Source organism: Panthera tigris, chromosome B1, assembly GCF_018350195.1.
Source record: "Panthera tigris isolate Pti1 chromosome B1, P.tigris_Pti1_mat1.1, whole genome shotgun sequence".
NCBI classification, from domain to species: Eukaryota; Metazoa; Chordata; class Mammalia; order Carnivora; family Felidae; genus Panthera; species Panthera tigris.
Window position 1 is genome coordinate 132,353,268 of NC_056663.1, and position 17,209 is coordinate 132,370,476.

The 17,209-nt window shown below is 35.5% G+C and overlaps 1 long non-coding RNA gene across 1 annotated transcript in view; it reads left to right on the plus strand.

The window, feature by feature from the left end:
• The first annotated feature begins 910 nt into the window (after positions 1–910).
• Positions 911–17,209, plus strand: part of LOC122237710 — a 58,145-nt gene continuing 41,846 nt past the window's right edge. The window contains exon 1 of the long non-coding RNA XR_006216321.1: positions 911–969. This is a non-coding gene — a long non-coding RNA (uncharacterized LOC122237710). The remainder of the gene's footprint in view (positions 970–17,209) is intronic.

Consider the following 17,209-nt stretch of genomic DNA (forward strand, 5'->3'; position numbering starts at 1 on the left):
ACTATTTGAACATAGTCTGGTTATATATATGTTCCCCTGATCTACTGAGAGCTCCTGAGGTCTAGGAGAATGTTTTGGTGATCACTGTATTCCAACACTCAGTACAGAAAAAGATGGTTTTTAAAAATTGTTGGTGAATAAATACTTACTGGTATAAGCACAGCCTAGTACCGTTCTGGGTAGTTAGCAATCCCTTAATAAATGATAGCAGTTATTATGTGGAACTTCTAACAACAAGATCCTTTATTCATGTTAGAATTAACATTCAGAAATGGTATAATTAATAGATAGATTGGAATAGACATTGTGTAGTACATGTGAATCAAAAATTTAAATTGCTATTACTGAAAATTATATTTTTTGATGTAATGATGCTATATAGAAAGGGAAAAAGTTTTACTCCTATTTCATGAACTCCCACTGGGTTTATAGATTATGGTAATACATGTCATAAGATAGCTTTGATTGAATTTAATGTTGATAGTGGAAACATAATAAAACCTCAGTGAATGTCAACCGTCATAGAATTATTGGCAATTCCTCACAGGAGAGAGGACATGGTTTCTGGGAGAAAAAAAGGCTTACTCTTATAGCCGTTCAGTAGAAAGCCAAGAATAGCTAGACCTCCTTTAAAAATACTGTGGATTAAAAATGAAGCTGAGGTGACCTCAGGACAAGTGTAATACAGAGTTCTAGGGCATAGATGTTAAAGGGCAGCTGTTTAGTAAGCAGGGGTTACACTGTACTTTGTAGTACCAAACCTAATTATTACATAGACTGCAGAAGGCTGGTATACACTGTGATTTGGAGGAACCATGGTGTCCTAGAAAGGTACCTGTAGTGAAGGTCAGGGTTATGCGCATCCCATTTCTAAACTGCAGTCCAGCAACCTGACTACTTTGGGTCTCTTTCAGGTCCATGTCAGAACAATTGCACAGTGCACCATGATGCTTGCCACTGTATCCACAGGTGAGTAAATAGCTCAAAAGACTGCTATAGAAATGCCCCTAGTTTTGTCAGCTTGAAACCTCTTTCATTTTCCAAACCTATTATGATACTGTGAAACAGAAAAAGTATGTGATAGAGGTTGGAATCTCCAGATATCCTAAGTAGAAGTATTCTAATCTAGCTTTGAAAACCCTAATGTCAATTGGCAAGAAAGTTGATTTTTTTAGGGACCAAAAAATTAAATGTAAACTGGGATTCATTCATTCATTCATTCATTCATTCATTCAACATTTGAAGACCTAATGTGGGCCAGATACTCAGCCCTGGAAATAGATATGAGCCCTACCCTCATGGGGCTTATCACTGAGTGGATTAGCCAGACTTTGAAGTAAATGTACCATAAAGTGTTGAATAAAATTCCTAAATCAACGTTTATTTCCCAACAGAATCAGTGTTTAAATGTCACTATTGTTACTATTTGAGAGGAAGAGATAGTTTCTTTCCTTTTTTATTAAATCTCATCACATCTTATATTGCATTGGTGAGACTAAAAAAAATGTGTTTAGATTCAAGATTCTTAAAGATGGCTTATCTAGATAAAAATAACAGTAATGGAGCTTTCGTGAAGTGTGCATAAAGTATTCTAATCACTCATTCTGTTGTTAATATTTTAGATTTAAAATATTTGCTTCATTTTCTATATACCTTTTCTGACTATCAGCAACTGATACTTTTAACACAGTGGCTGTAAAAAAAATTCCTGTTTTTCAGTGATGCAATACTTTTCTAGATGGAATTAGCATCCCTACCACATAATTTTCTGCTATCTTTTAATACATTGTCTTGATTTGTCAAATCAAAAGAGAAGGGGAAAAATCTAATCATAAGGATTATTCACTTCTTAAAGTCAAGTCTGCTTCTTCTCTGAAATTCAAATTTCTACAGGAATCTGTTGGTTCTGAGTAAAGAGGATGTTTCATCTTACCTTAAAAGCCTTCAAAGGGACTTTGAAAATCCAGGATTTCTTATCTTTCTCTTTGAAGACTGAAAGTGGCTCACTGTCTTGGACTTTTGCGTGACAATTTTGTACCTGCTGAAATTTAAACTCAGTTTGATAATTTTCTCAGCCAATCACTGCTTAGGATCCCTGATATGGGGTTATAAAGTGTCACCGTGTCTATGAAGCACATAATAACTTCCCCCACTTCCTTCACATACTGATATGTATTTGCTTACTGAACCATTCGGTTCCAAAGGGACCAGACTTACTTTCACTTAATTAAATAGCTCCTGGAAGGCTGTTTTGCATCTTAAATATAGAGAATCAGTGTAACATATCTGAAAAGAGCCACTTAAACTCTGTCACCCTGGCATTTCTTGTCTTACTAAGGTTGGCAATCTAAGAAAACTCTAGGTTTCTTTAGTAAATATGACTACCTATTTAAGACTCCTATCATTCCTGAGGTAGGTATTAAAGTTTCTGTGCTATAATTCAAGAAACTGTCCACATGCAACAGCCTGACATTGCCTGAGGGGTCTTTAGCATATATAAATAGTAACTGTCATGCAATCTCTCTGACCTAAAGAAATACTTACGTGAGGTTTAAGAATGGATCAGTTTAGTATTCAAACTAAATTTTAAAACTAGATATTCAAAATACCAAAAATTATTGTAAGATACCTGGATATGCAAAAGTGCATACAGACAATATATTCAGCTCTCAGTTATCTCTCAGTTATTTGTGTTAGCTGTGAAGGACAAAATAGAAAACCAGATACTATTTTTAGCAGAAAGTTTTGCTACCCTGAACTCACCATTCTATTGAACCCCATATGTATACCATAATGCAGGTATCCCTAAACCATTTATCTAGTCTGTGTGTTCAAAAACTTGACAATCTATGTCTATTCGTATATTTCTTCAGAACTTTTAGGAATATTCCAATCTTTTCTTTATGTTATAATACCAAAGGATGTGAACCACATAAAAGCACTAATATACCACTACCTAACAGTGGTGAGTTCAGGATTTATATATAGAACTATTACAGGGAAAACAATAATGTTGAAAGAGAATGAAGGGAATGGAAAAAGGATTTGCCATGAAGTTGTGTCTTCATAACAAGCACTTTGTTTTTATTTAGACAGCATGTTTATATGGGTAGCTGAAAGGGCTTAACCAAATTTTAAGGAGTCCTGAGTCACTCCTGGGAGCAACTCAATACCTTCTCTCACACAGAGACACCAGTGGAGATTAGTGAACTAAACCTCTCTTCCTTGTCCTTTGACTTGAATTAACATGATCTCAATAACTGATAGAACTAGTGCAGAAAAATCATTGCTGATAAGATTTAAAGAGAAATATCAACCAGCTTGATCTAATTGACATCCATTGAACACTTCATCCAACTATAGCAGAATAAACATTCTTTTCAAATGCAGGTGGAATATTTACCAAGATAGACCGTATTCTAGGCCCGCCCAAAAAGTCTCAATAAATTTAAAAGGATTTGAGCCATGCAAAGTATGGTTACTGACCCAAAAAGAATTAAATTAGAAGTCAGTAACAAAAGAAAGAAAAAGAAGTCAATAACAGATCTCTGGAAAATCTGAATATTTGGAAACCAAATTACATACTTCTAAATAACCAATCAGTAAAAGAGGAAACCAAAGAGAAATTCAAAATATATTGAATTAAATAAAAATGAAAACAGAACAATTGATCAAAATTTTCAGGATATCACTGAAGCACTTCTTAGGGGGAAATTTATAGCACTAAATTCCTGTGTTAGGATAGAAAAAGGTCTCAGGGTGCCTGGGTAGCTCAGTTGGTTAAACATCTGACTCTTTATTTCAGCTCAGGGCATGATCTCACGGTTGTAGGATTGAGCCCCCTGTCCAGCTCTGTGCTGAATGTACAACCTGCTTGGGATTCTCCCTCTCTCTCTCTGTCCCTCCCCTGCTCTCACTCATGTGCTCTCTCTAGCGCGCGCTCTCTCTCTCTCTCTCTCTCTCTCTCTCTCTCTCTCTCAAATAAATTAACATTTAAAAAAAGAAGAAAAGAAAAAGGTCTCAAACAATGACTATGGCTTCTGCCTTAAGTAACTAAAAAAAATTAAATTCAAATTAAGTAAAAGGAAATAAAAAATCAGAACTACAATCAGCAAAATAAAAATATAATAATAATAATAATAATAATAATAATAGAGGAAAATCAGTGAAACCAAGAGCTGGATTTTTAAGAAGCTTAATAAGATTTATCAGACTCTAATCAGACTAATCAGAGAAATATGAGAGAAGACATAATTATCAATATAAGGAATGAGAGAGATGAAAATACTACAGATTCTATAGACATCAAAAGACAAAAAGGGAATACTGAGAACAACTTTATGCCAATAAATCCAACAATTTATAGAAATGGATAGATTCCTTGAAACCACCAGAGCTCACCCAAGAAGAAATAGATAAATAACTCTACATCTATTAAAGAAGTTAAATTCATAGCTAAACACCTTCCCAAAGCAGCCTCTTTTCATTTCATACTCTCTCTGTTCCTTTTAATCTAAGCTGTCAGTGTCTCCACTGATACAAATTTTTCAGGAAGCCTTCCATGAATTTCACTCAGTCATACAAATGTCATATCCACAGACCTTTCCACATAATCCCTTCTGTACCTTTGGCATTTGCTAAGATGACTAAAGGACAATGCCCTGAAACTTCTTAGAGGACCTCTGGTTTGAGTTAAAAGATCCAAAAGAACACTCTTAAACTCTTGCAAATATTCTGATCTTTGGATAACTTTCCTGGGTTTCAGCAAAGGGTTGTAGAGTCATACCCTCAGTCTTTTTTCTAGATCATGCCTTCCCAGCAGTGAATCTCTTAATTTTAGCATCTTTTGCTATTGGGGTGGCAGAGATTTTTTAGTTACTGTCAGATGCTAGTTCATTTTTCTTTAACAATTCTCAATGTATTTATCTCCTCTTGCATATTACTATAAGCAGCAAGAAGGAGCCAGGCCCCATCTTCAACACTTTGCTTACAGATCTCCTTAACTGTATATCCAAGTTCATTGCTTACAAGTCTGCCACATAACTGCAGGACACAATTCTGCTAAGATATCTTCCATGAAGATAACAAAAATTCTCATTCCTCCAGATTCCAGTAATGCTTTGCTTACTTCCTTCTGAGACCACACCAGCTATGACTTTAACATCTGTATTTCTACTAACAGTCTTCCAACCTCCACCCACTGGCAAATTCTAAAGCCACTCCCACGTTTTAGGAATTGTAGCAGCACCCCACTTCCATGTTCCGAAATCTGTACTAGTTTTCTATTGCTGCCTAACAAGTTGCCAAAAATACCTCTGCTCTTAGAGATCTCATTTGGCTGGGTTAGCTTTATCCAAATAATCTCTTTGCCTTAAGGTCAACTGATTACTAAACTCACTTATATTTGTCAAATCCCTTTTGCCACATAATGAGACGTAGTCATGGAAATGATGCATCATCATATTTACACATTCTCCTCACACTCAAAGGAGTGGGGATTATATAAGCAGAAGGATCATTAGGGGTCATCTTAAAACTCTGTCTACCATACATTTTAATCTATAGCAAAGGAAATAGATCAGTGTCTTCATGGGCTGGGGGAAAGGTAGAAAGAAGGGATGGTAAAGGGTCACGAGGAAATTTTTTTTTTTAATGTTTTTATTTATTTTTGAAGGAGAGAGAGACAGAGCATGAGCAGGGGAGGAGCAGAGAGAGAGGGAGACATAGAATTTGAAGCAGGCTCCAGGCTCTGAGCTGCCAGCACAGAGCCTGACGCGGGGCTCGAACTCACGAGCCATGAGATCATGACCTGAGCCGAAGTCGGACGCTCAACCGACTGAGCCACCCAGGCGCCCCGGAAATTTTAATAGATACTTTTTACTATCTTAACTGTGGTAATGGTTTCGCAGTTATATACATTATTTCAGAACTTATCAAAATATACACTTTAAATATATGCAGTTTATTGTGTGTCAGTTATACCTCAGTAAAGCTATTGGGGAAAAAGTAATTAACGTATTTCAAATCTTGTAAATTGAGGAGTTAAAACTATGGTGTTAATAAGGGCATCCCAAAGGGAAACATAAACCCCAATTTATTGTGAAAACCAAACAATTAACTAAAAGTTAAGATCTAAACTCAGAAATCTACATCAGTTTAGTAACTAAGCAAGTTATCTAAATACCTTAATTAGAATTGTTATTCTGTTCCTAAGAGTTTGAAATGAAACCCTTAACCTAGTTGCTACTCTACAACTCTGAACTATCCTAAATTTGGATAAACAGTATCATAAGGGACTTGAATAGGGGTTCTGTCTATATGGGCAGGTATACAACATCACTACCAGCCATTTTTGATTAGTAGAAACTTAAAAGGCAAAATGTCCAGTTCAACTGCCCAATATTGAATTAATGCCAGTGCAGTTGGAAATTGGTACAATATTATTTTTTAAGAAACAACTATAGTTTTCAGCTATAGAAACATTTTTTTAGATACGTCTCTTCTAGCAAGGGGAAAAAAGCAAAATTAAACTACTAGGACCGCAACAAAATAAAATGCTTTTGCACATCAAAGGAAACCATCAACAAAACAAAAAGGCACCCTACTGAATGGGAGAAGATATTTGCAAATTATATAGTGGGTAAGGGGTTAATATCCAAAATATGAAGAACTTACACAATGCAAATAATCCAATTTTAAAATAGGCAGAGAAACAATAGACATTTCTCAAAAAAAGATATTCAGATGGCCAACAGACACATGAAAAGATGTTCCAAGTCACTAATCATCAGGGAAATGTAAATCAAGACCATAGTGAGATGTTACCTTACACCTGTCTGAAAGGCTAGTATTGAGAAGACAAGAAACAACAAGTGTTGGTGAGTATGTGGAGCAAAGGAGCCCTCTTGCACTGTTGGTGGGAATGTAAACTGGTGCAACTTCTGGGGAAAACAGTGTGGAGGTTCCTCAAAAAATTAAAAATAGAATCACCACATGATCCTAGTAATTCCACATTACTGGGTATTTACTGAAAGAAAATGAAAACAGTAATTCAGAAAGATATATGCAGCCCTGTGTTTATTGCAGCAATAATGCTAACAATAATAGCTAATAATAATAATAATAGCTAAAATATAGAAGCAACCCAAGTGTCCATCTTAGATGAATGGGGGGTGCCTGGGTGGCTCAGTCAATTAACCATCTGACTCCTGCTGAGGTCATGATCTCGTGGTCTGTGGGTTTGGCCCCACATCACGCTCTGTGCTGACAGCTCAGAGCCAGGAGCCTGCTTCAGATTCTGTGTCTCCCTCTTTCTCTGCCCTTCCCCCTCTCATGCTCTGTCTCTCCCTCAAAAATAAATAAGCATTAACAAAAAAAATTTTTTAATAGGTGAATGGATAAAGAAGATGTAATATATACACACACATACATATACACACACATATATGTATACATACACACACACACACACACACACACACACACACACACACACTACACAATGGAATATTACTCAGCCATAAAAAGAATGAAATCTTGCCATTTGTGATGACATGGATGGACCTAGAGGATACAATCCTAAGTAAATCAAATCAGAGAAAGACAAATATTATATGATTTCATTCATATGCAGAATTTAAGAAACAAAACCAATGAACAAACAAAAAGAGACAAAAGAATAGACTTAAATACAGAGAACAAATGGGTGATTGCCAGAGAGAGGTGGGTGGGAGGAATAGGTAAAATAGATAAAGGAATTAAGAGTACACCTACCACAATGAGCATTGAGTAATGTGCTCAATAGTAGAATTATTGAATCATTATATTGTACACTTGAAATTAATATAACACTGTATGTTAATTATACTTTGAGTTTAAAAAATAGCTTTTTGAAAAGTGGTAACCATTTCTTCTGGATTCCTTATTCCATTTCCACCAAGTCCACAATTGGCATAACGTTCTCTCAAATATCTTAAGGAGAGTATTATAATCGAACCTCAAGTAACAGACATGTCTGTTGGTTAGTCTTAGCGTCCACTGTCTTATTATGACTGGGAATACAACAATTGCTACATCACATAATCTTTTCTTGTCATGAAAAAAAAATCAGTTTTTCTCTTTTCATGGGCAATATATGTTATCGCCTCCAGACCTGTGTCTCAGATATTGAGAACTAGTAAAAAGTAATGATTAAGATCAGAGACTTTGAAGTCAGATATATCTAGGTCAAACTGCTGCCTGTTACCTACTGTGTGACTTTGGAAAAGAAACCTAGTTTCTCTAAGATTCAGTTTCCTCATCTGCAAAATTATGTTATAATACCTAACACTTACTGAGCACTTAGAACACGATATGCCCTATACACAATAATCTAAGCCCATTATCTCATGTAGTCCTTGAAATGATCATACATGGTAACACTGTTTATCCACATCATAGGGATTAAGAAAGTGGGTCCTAAGTTGGCACAACCAATAAGTGACAGAGCCAAGATTTTCTGACCTTTGAACATGGCTTTTAACCACTGCACTGAATTAACTGCCTACTTCATGATGACTTTGTGGAAGTAATGTATGGGAAACTGCTCAGTGTCCAGCACGCACACATAAATCCTAATAAGGGGAGCCATTATGAATTTCATGATTATTTATGAAGTCTGAGCCCTTTCCTTGTCACTGCCCAAATGTTCCTAGGATTATTTGTACCGTGATTCCTTTTAAATAAGACCCCAAAACTTTGGCACTTATTTTATTCAGTACTATAATTACTAATATTTGGCAAAAACAAAAGTCTAATGGCCCTCATTCTCTCTCTCCTACTGAGTGCTAAGTCTTCTAACAGGTTTGCTTCCCAGTCTCTCGGTCCTACTCCCAAATCTCTCACACAGATGCTTGTGAGGAAGTGGAGAAAAGGAACCTTCTTGCACTGTTGGTGGGAATGTAAATTACTGCGGTCCCTGTTGAAAACAGTATGGAAGGTTCTCAAAAAACTAAAAATAGGGGCGCCTGGGTGGCTCAGTCAGTTAAGCATCTGACTTCAGCTTAGGTCATGATCTCATGGTTTGTGGGTTTGACCTCTGTGTCAGGCTCTGTGCTGACAACTCAGAGCCTGGAGCCTGCTTCAGATTCTTTGTCTCCCTGTCTCTCTGCCCCTCCCCCACTCACGCCCTGTCTCTTTCTCAAAAATAAGTAAACATTAAAAATTTATTTTTAATTAAAAATAAAACTACCATATGATCCAGCACTTCAACTTCTGTGTATTTATCTGAAGAAAACAAAAAAATTAACTCAGAAAGGTGTATGCACTCCCATGTTCATTGCAGCATTACTTAGCCAAAATATGGAAACAACCTAAGTATCCTAATCTAGTAATCATAATTGTTGGATTAATGGATAAAGAAAGTGTGGTATGTATATACAATGGAATATTATTCAATCATAAAAAAAAAGAAAGAAATATCACCATTTGTGACAACATGAATGGACCTTGAGGGCATTATGCTAAGTGAAATAAGTCAGAGAAAGATAAATAACATATGATCTTATGTGGAATTAAAAAACACAAACAAACATACAAAATTAGCTCATAAATGCAGAGGAGATAGGTGGTTGCCAGAGGCAGAGGGCAGAGGGCAGAGGGCAGGGGAGATAGGCAAAATGAGTGAAGGGGGATCAAAAAGTACAAACTTCTAGATGTAATATATAGCATGGTGACTACAGTATATAATGTATTGCATATTTGAAATTTACTAAGAGTAGATCTTTTTTTTTTTTACTTTTTTATTTATTTATTTTTATTTTTTTCTGCATCACTTTTTTTTTCCAATATATGAAATTTATTGTCAAATTGGTTTCCATACAACACCCAATGCTCATCCCAAAAGGTGCCCTCCTCAATACCCATCCCCCACCCTCCCCTCCCTCCCACCCCCCATCAACCCTCAGTTTGTTCTCAGTTTTTAAGAGTCTCTTATGCTTTGGCTCTCTCCCACTCTAACCTCTTTTTTTTTTTTTTTCTTCCCCTCCCCCATGGGTTTCTGTTACGTTTCTCAGGATCCACATAAGAGTGAAACCATATGGTATCTGTCTTTCTCTGTATGGCTTATTTCACTTAGCATCACACTCTCCAGTTCCATCCACGTTGCTACAAAGGGCCATATTTCATTCTTTCTCATTGCCACGTAGTATTCCACTGTGTATATAAACCACAATTTCTTTATCCATTCATCAGTTGATGGACATTTAGGCTCTTTCCATAATTTGGCTATTGTTGAGAGTGCTGCTATAAACATTGGGGTACAAGTGCCCCTATGCATCAGTACTCCTGTATCCCTTGGGTTGGGTAAATTCCTAGCAGTGCTATTGCTGGGTCATAGGGTAGGTCTATTTTTAATTTTCTGAGGAACCTCCACACTGCTTTCCAGAGCGGCTGTACCAGTTTGCATTCCCACCAACAGTGCAAGAGGGTTCCCGTTTCTCCACATCCTCACTAAGAGAGTAGATCTTAAAAGTTCTCATTTTTTTTGATGCACCTGGGTGACTCAGTTGGTTAAGCGTCTGACTTCAGCTCAGGTCATGGTCTCACAGTCTGTGAGTTCGAGCCCCACATCGGGCTCTGTGCTGACATTTAATGTTTAATAAACATTAAAAAAAAAAGTTCTCATTTAAAAAAAAAAAAAAACGTGGACAAGCACCAAAGGCAAGGAAAACTGAAGCAAACATGAACTATTGGGATGTCAAGATAAAAAGCTTCTGCACAGCAAAGGAACCAATCAACAAAACTAAAAGGCAACCAGTGGAATAGGAGAAGGTATTTGCGAATGACATATCAGACAAAGGGTTAGTATCTAAAATCTATAATGAACTTATCACTCAAACTCAACACTCAAAAAACAACCCAATTAAGAAATGGGCAAAAGACATGAATAGACACTTTTCCAAAGAAGATATCCAGATGGTTAACAGACACGTGAAAGATACTCAGCATCGCTCATCGTCAGGGAAATACAAATCAAAACCACGATGAGATGTGATCTCATACCTGTGAGAATGGCTAAAATTAAAAACACAAGAGAAGGCATTTGGGTGAATCAGTCAGTTGAGTGTCACTCTTTTGGTTTTGGCTCAGGTCATGGTCTCCCAATTTGTGAGTTCAAGCCCCACATTGGGTTCTGCACTGGCAGTGTGGAGCCTGCTTGGGATTCTCTTTCTCTCTCTCTCTCACTCTCACTCTCTCTCTCAAAATAAATAAATAAACTTAAAAAAAGAAAAATAAGTAAAATCAATGACACAAGAAATAACAGGTGTTGGTGAAGATGTAGAGAAAGGGGAATGCTCTTACACTGCTGGTGGGAATACATACTGGTGCAGCCACTCTGGAGAACAATATAGAGGTTCCTCAGAAAACTAAAAATAGAACTACCTTACAATCCAGCAGTTTCCCTATTGTATTTACCCAAATCATATAAAAATACAGATTCAAAGAGATATATGCACCCCAATGCTTATAGCAGCATTATCAACAATAGCCAAACTATGGAGAGAGCGCAAATGTCCATCAACTAACAAGTGGATAAAGAAGATGTAGTTTACATATACAATGGAATATGAGCCATCAAAAAAATGAAATCTTGCCATTTGCAGTGACATGGATGGAGCTAAGAATGTATTATGCTAAGCGAAATAAGTCAGAGAAGACAAATATGATTTCACTCATGATGAATTTAAGAAACAAAACAGATGAACATATAAGAGACTATTAATGATGGAGAACAAACTGAAGGTTGATGGAGGGAGGTGGGTAGGAGATGAGTTAGATGGGTATTAAGAAGGGCACTTGTGATGAGCACTGGGTGTTGTATGTAAGTGATGAATCACTGAATTCTGCTTTTAAAACCAGTATTGCACTGTATACTAACTAAAATATAAATTAAAAATAAATGTGATTGGTGATATTCATTGCTGTTTCTTGTATTAGCAAAAAAAAAAAAAAAACAAAACAGAAACAACCTAAATGTCCATCACTAGGGGACTAGATGAAAGAAGAATGATATATTTTTAAATGCATAACATAACTGGGGTGCCTGAATGGCTCAGTCGGTTGAGCAGCTGACTCTGGATTTTGGGCTGGTCATGATCTGATGGTTCATGAGATCAAGCCCCATGTTGGGCTCCATGCCTATAGCACAGAGCCTGCTTGGGGTTCTCTCTCCCTCTCTTTTGCCCCTCCTATCCTTCTCTCTCTCCCCCTCTCTCCCTCTCTCTTTCTCTCTCTCTTTCTGTTTCAAAATAAATAAACATTTTTTTAAATCTAAAATATATAATTATATAACTATATAGCAGTTAAAAAGAAATGAACTAGAACTCTACATCTCAACATGGATAGATGAAAAATAAATAGTTAAGAAAAACAGTATCGTCACTGATATGTTTTCTGTCTTTACAGTTTTGTCTTATACAAAATGTTGTATGAATGAAAACATACAATATATAGCCTTCTTTCTGGCTTCTTTCACTTAGCTTAATACATTTGAGATTCATCCATATTGTTTTAGATAGCAGTAGTTCCTTACTGTTGTTCAAATATTTTGCCCAATTTTTTATTGAACTGTTTCCTATGTAACACTGCTCTAAAATATAAAATCTTAGGAAGCCTTTTTTAATAAAAATATTTTTGTGATATTATTGACATTCAGCAATCTTCAGTTCTCTTGGATTTAGATTAGAATCCATTGGCTCTTTTGAACAAAGTCATTTGAGAAAATCCTCAGTTTATTTGAAGCACTTAAATCATACTTTAATTTTAAAGAAAAGACTCCCAAATTAAAATAATCCATTGAGTGAAGCCTACTTATTTCTTGATCATACTTTCAATATCTCTTTAGTAATAGGATTATGCAAATTGAAAGAAGAACAGTGTTACTGAAGTCCTCCAACCCTTAAAGAAAATTGTGGAATATGTTAAAGAATTACAGAAAAATTTATCCCTTCAAGTGTCAAGACTGTTCTTAAAAGGGATATTACTTATGAACAAGATAAGAAGTTCTGACTTGAAATGGATTATTATTATGGCACTTGTCATGACTGTTTTGTTATATGATTTAATCCCTTGAAGGATTTTATTCTTTTATATGGATGTTTCTAAATACTCTTCTAGCATGGGAGCAAGTGGAATTATCACGTGCAATGTTGAAGAAAGGAACAAAAATTGACAACAATGCTTTTGTCAGTGGACAACATTTTAAAAAGTCATTTATCAATCAATGGAATATAATCCTGAAGATTAAAAAACTAAGTTATATGGTAGAAGATGTATTATGTGCTTCAATAAACTAAATTTAAAAAGTGATTCTAAAAGTTTATGCCAGTACATACCAGTTAATAATACTAATATTGAATGTGTTTTTCCATTAATGAATGTTCAGTGGACAAGAAGAAACTAAAAAATTTTCCACGGACCACTGTAGAAACTATGTCACAATGCAAGACTGTAATGCAAAATTTTATAAGTAAATTTTGCAAGGTAAATAACTGTTAAATACAATCAAATCATGAGAGAAATATGATTAAAGAAAGAGGTATGTAGTTTAGATATTTTTAAAATTTGTTTCGGATAAACAACAAATACTTTAGTATAATTCTGTCCCATGCAATATTTTGTCTTTTATCTCAATTTATATTAGCATAGGTGATTAGAAATCACTCAAATTTAACTGGGCATTCTGTATTTTCATTTGCTAAATCTGGCAACCCTAGGTTGGATTCAGTAAGAAGATAGAGTCTGCTCTCCAAGTGGTCATTTTGTGATTTTATTTTTTTCTTTTCAAAAAATGACAGTCAGAAATCTGAGGAGAATCAGTGGTCTCACACTCTGGCACAAGCATTCATAAGCCTTAGTAGGTTGCAGGGAATTCCAAATCTCGTATCCCATCACCTCCCAGACCAATTCAGAGGAGAAAAACAAACTAGGAAGGACTATGCTATAGAATTGTTTAGATAAAGCTGCCACAACTGAACTTTTCTGAATATGAACAGCTACTTCAGTCTGAAATAGAACTCTTCCAAGACTAGTTGTACCACCTTTGGCTACCATTCATATATAGCAAATTTGTAGAGAAAGGCATTGGGCTATAAGGCTCCATGAAGGACACAGGTGATTTGCTCCTAAGGAGTCTCCATTTTTCATATCATCAGTGGTTTTCTGTCAGTTACCTATTATGTTACATACTTTGCATGTCTTACCTATAGTATTTTTATTGTATTAATATTTATGTATAAACTTTGTGGCATTAATTAATATAAATATATTCATAAATTATTTTAGTTAAAGCAAACTTTTAATATCCAACAGCTTTTTTTTAAGTATAATTGGCATACAATGTTATATTAGTTTCAGGGGTATAACGTACTGATTCCACAGTTCTATACATTACTCAGCACTCACCACAATAAGTGTAGTAACTATCTGTCATCATACAACATTATTATGACTTTTTTTTTAAGGTATAAGTGTTTTTATTTAAATTCCAGTTAGTTAACATACAGGATAATATTAGTTTCAGGTATGCAATACAGTTGTTCAACACTTCTGTACAACACCTGGTGCACTCCTTAATCACCATCATCTATTTAACCTATCCTCCCCACCTACCTCCCCTCTGGTAACCATCAGTTTATCAGTTTGTTCTCTATATTTAAAAGTCTGTTTCTTCATTTACCTCTCTCTTTTTCCTTTTTTTCCCTTTGCTCATTTGTTTCTTAAATTCCTCATAGGAGTGAAATCATAGGGTATTTGTCTTTCTCTGAGTGACTGATTTCACTTAGGATAATACTGTCTAGCTCCATCTATGTCATTGCAAATGGCAAGATTCCATTCTTTTTTCTGGATGAGAAATATTCCATTTTATATGTATACCACATCTTTATCCATTCATCTATTGATGGACACTTGGGTTGCTTCCATAAGCTATTGTAAATAATGCTGCAGTAAACACAGGGGTGCATATGTCATTTGGATTAGTGTTTTTGTTTTATTTGGGTAAATACCCACTAGTGGAATTACTAGATCATGTGGTAATTCTGTTTTTAATTCTTTGAGGAATCTCTGTACTGTTTTCCACAATGGTTGCTCCAGTTTACACTCCTACCAACGGTGCCCGAGGGTTCCTTTTCTTCACATCCTCGCTAATACTTGTTATTTCTTGTCTTGATACTAGACATTCTGACAGGTGTGAGGTAGTATCTCATTGTGGTTTTGATTTGCATTTCTCTGATGAAAAGATATTGAGCATCTTTTCATGTTTGTTGACCATCTGTATGTCTTCTTTGGAGAAATGTCTGTTCAGGTCCTCAGCTCATTTTTTAATCAGATTGTTTGGGTTCTTTGGTGTTACGTTTGTAAGTTCTTCATATATTTGAGATATTAATTCCTTATCTAATATATCGTTTGCAAATATCTTGTCCTATTCAGTCGGTTGCCTTTTTGTTTTGTTAATTATTTCCCTTCTATGCAAAAGCTTCAGTATATAACAGCTTTGATAGTCAATCCTGATTATTGAAAGATTCCATATTTGGTAATTCACCAACTCACTGATGTTTATTTATAACACCCAAATCAATATTACAGTCATTTTATGGTCAATTGAGGACATGAGCATGCAGAGAGAAACAAAAAAATTGAGTTGCCTTACATGTAAGTTCCTAGCTGAGGTCAAAAAATGTAATGCTTAGAGTTCTTGTTTCAGCTGTCATACTGTAAATAAGTGTCCTTTCTGTGGTCTATTTAATGCCACACTTTAGTATTTTGTACTTTCTTTTTATGATTTTGCTGTTTAAAATTTCCCCAACCACAGTACTGAAAGAGGGATGTGATGTGTCACATGGAGAAAATACATATTCAGTGAACTTCATTAAGGCATGAGGTGTAGTGCTGTCAGCCATTAATTCAATGTTAATTAATATATATTAGTAGAGTGTCTTGAAATAGAAACACACAGAAAACAAGGATATGTATTGATCAGTGGATGAAAATGTTGTGACCCATGGTTCATAGGAACCTAACCCAATATATCCACTAGAAGCAATGGTTCAGTGTTTAAGGCAACTGAACAGAACATAACTACCTTGATAAGAAGAATCAACTGTGTGTGTGTGTGTGTGTGTGTGTGTGTGTGTGTGTATTTATATCAGAATCAGTTTTCCTGAAATATATTACTTACCTTTACTATGTGTGACACACTTGGATAATCTCTCATATTTCCTTTTAATGCTTACAAATGTCTGAACTCCCTGCATTAATTTATAACCCATTAATAGATTATGATTAGCAGTTGGAAACACTGTTCTAGCACAGAAAGAACAGCAGTTTTTTCTAAGATTGTAAATAAAGGTGGTATTCAGTGTTTATGGGAAAAATATTGGGACAAGTTAAATGATTGCATTCTGATGAAATTTGAAAAGTGGTAGCAGTACTGCACATTTATTATTTTTCATCCTTTCAGATACATTTTAGTTTCTATTTTCCCATGGGATATATAGCAGCCATTGAATGTAAGAACTGTTTAATTCATAGACACTATTTTTCTTTTGAATTTGAGGGAGTTCATAACCTTTTATAAATGAAGCAGTAAAGAAAAGGATGGTTTGTGATCAAGTTTAAGGCAGAAGGCCAGAAACTTCATAGGTGAAAAAGTGGACAATTATTCTTTGCATGCTAAATAAGACTGGCTAATATCTTTCAGCAAATATTTGTTTGGAACAGTTCTGTGTGGGATATTGGTTTGAAGGGGCAATGGCAAGATTGTCCCAGCTTTGTTCTGCTAGGTTATTAGCCCAATTTAGTCCAAATTAGTCTGTTCTGATATAATAAAGGAAGAATTTCTATCATGATTATTAATTAGTTTTTAATAACATAACAGTGTATTAGTCAGGATATATTAGAGTATGCTGCCAGAATGAATAAGTTCCAATAAATAAGCAGCTTAGTACATAGAGGCTTATGTTTGTTCATGTCTCAATTCAGTGCCAGCCAGATAGCTCTCCTGTGGGCAAAGACTCATGAACCCAGGCTGTTTCCTGTGTTTTTTAATTTTTTAATGTTAATTTTTGAGAGAGAGTGGATGAGTTGGGGAGGAGTAGAGAGAGAGGGAGACACAGAATCTGAAGCAGGCTCCAGGCTCCAAGCTGTCAGCACAGAGCCCAACACGGGGCTC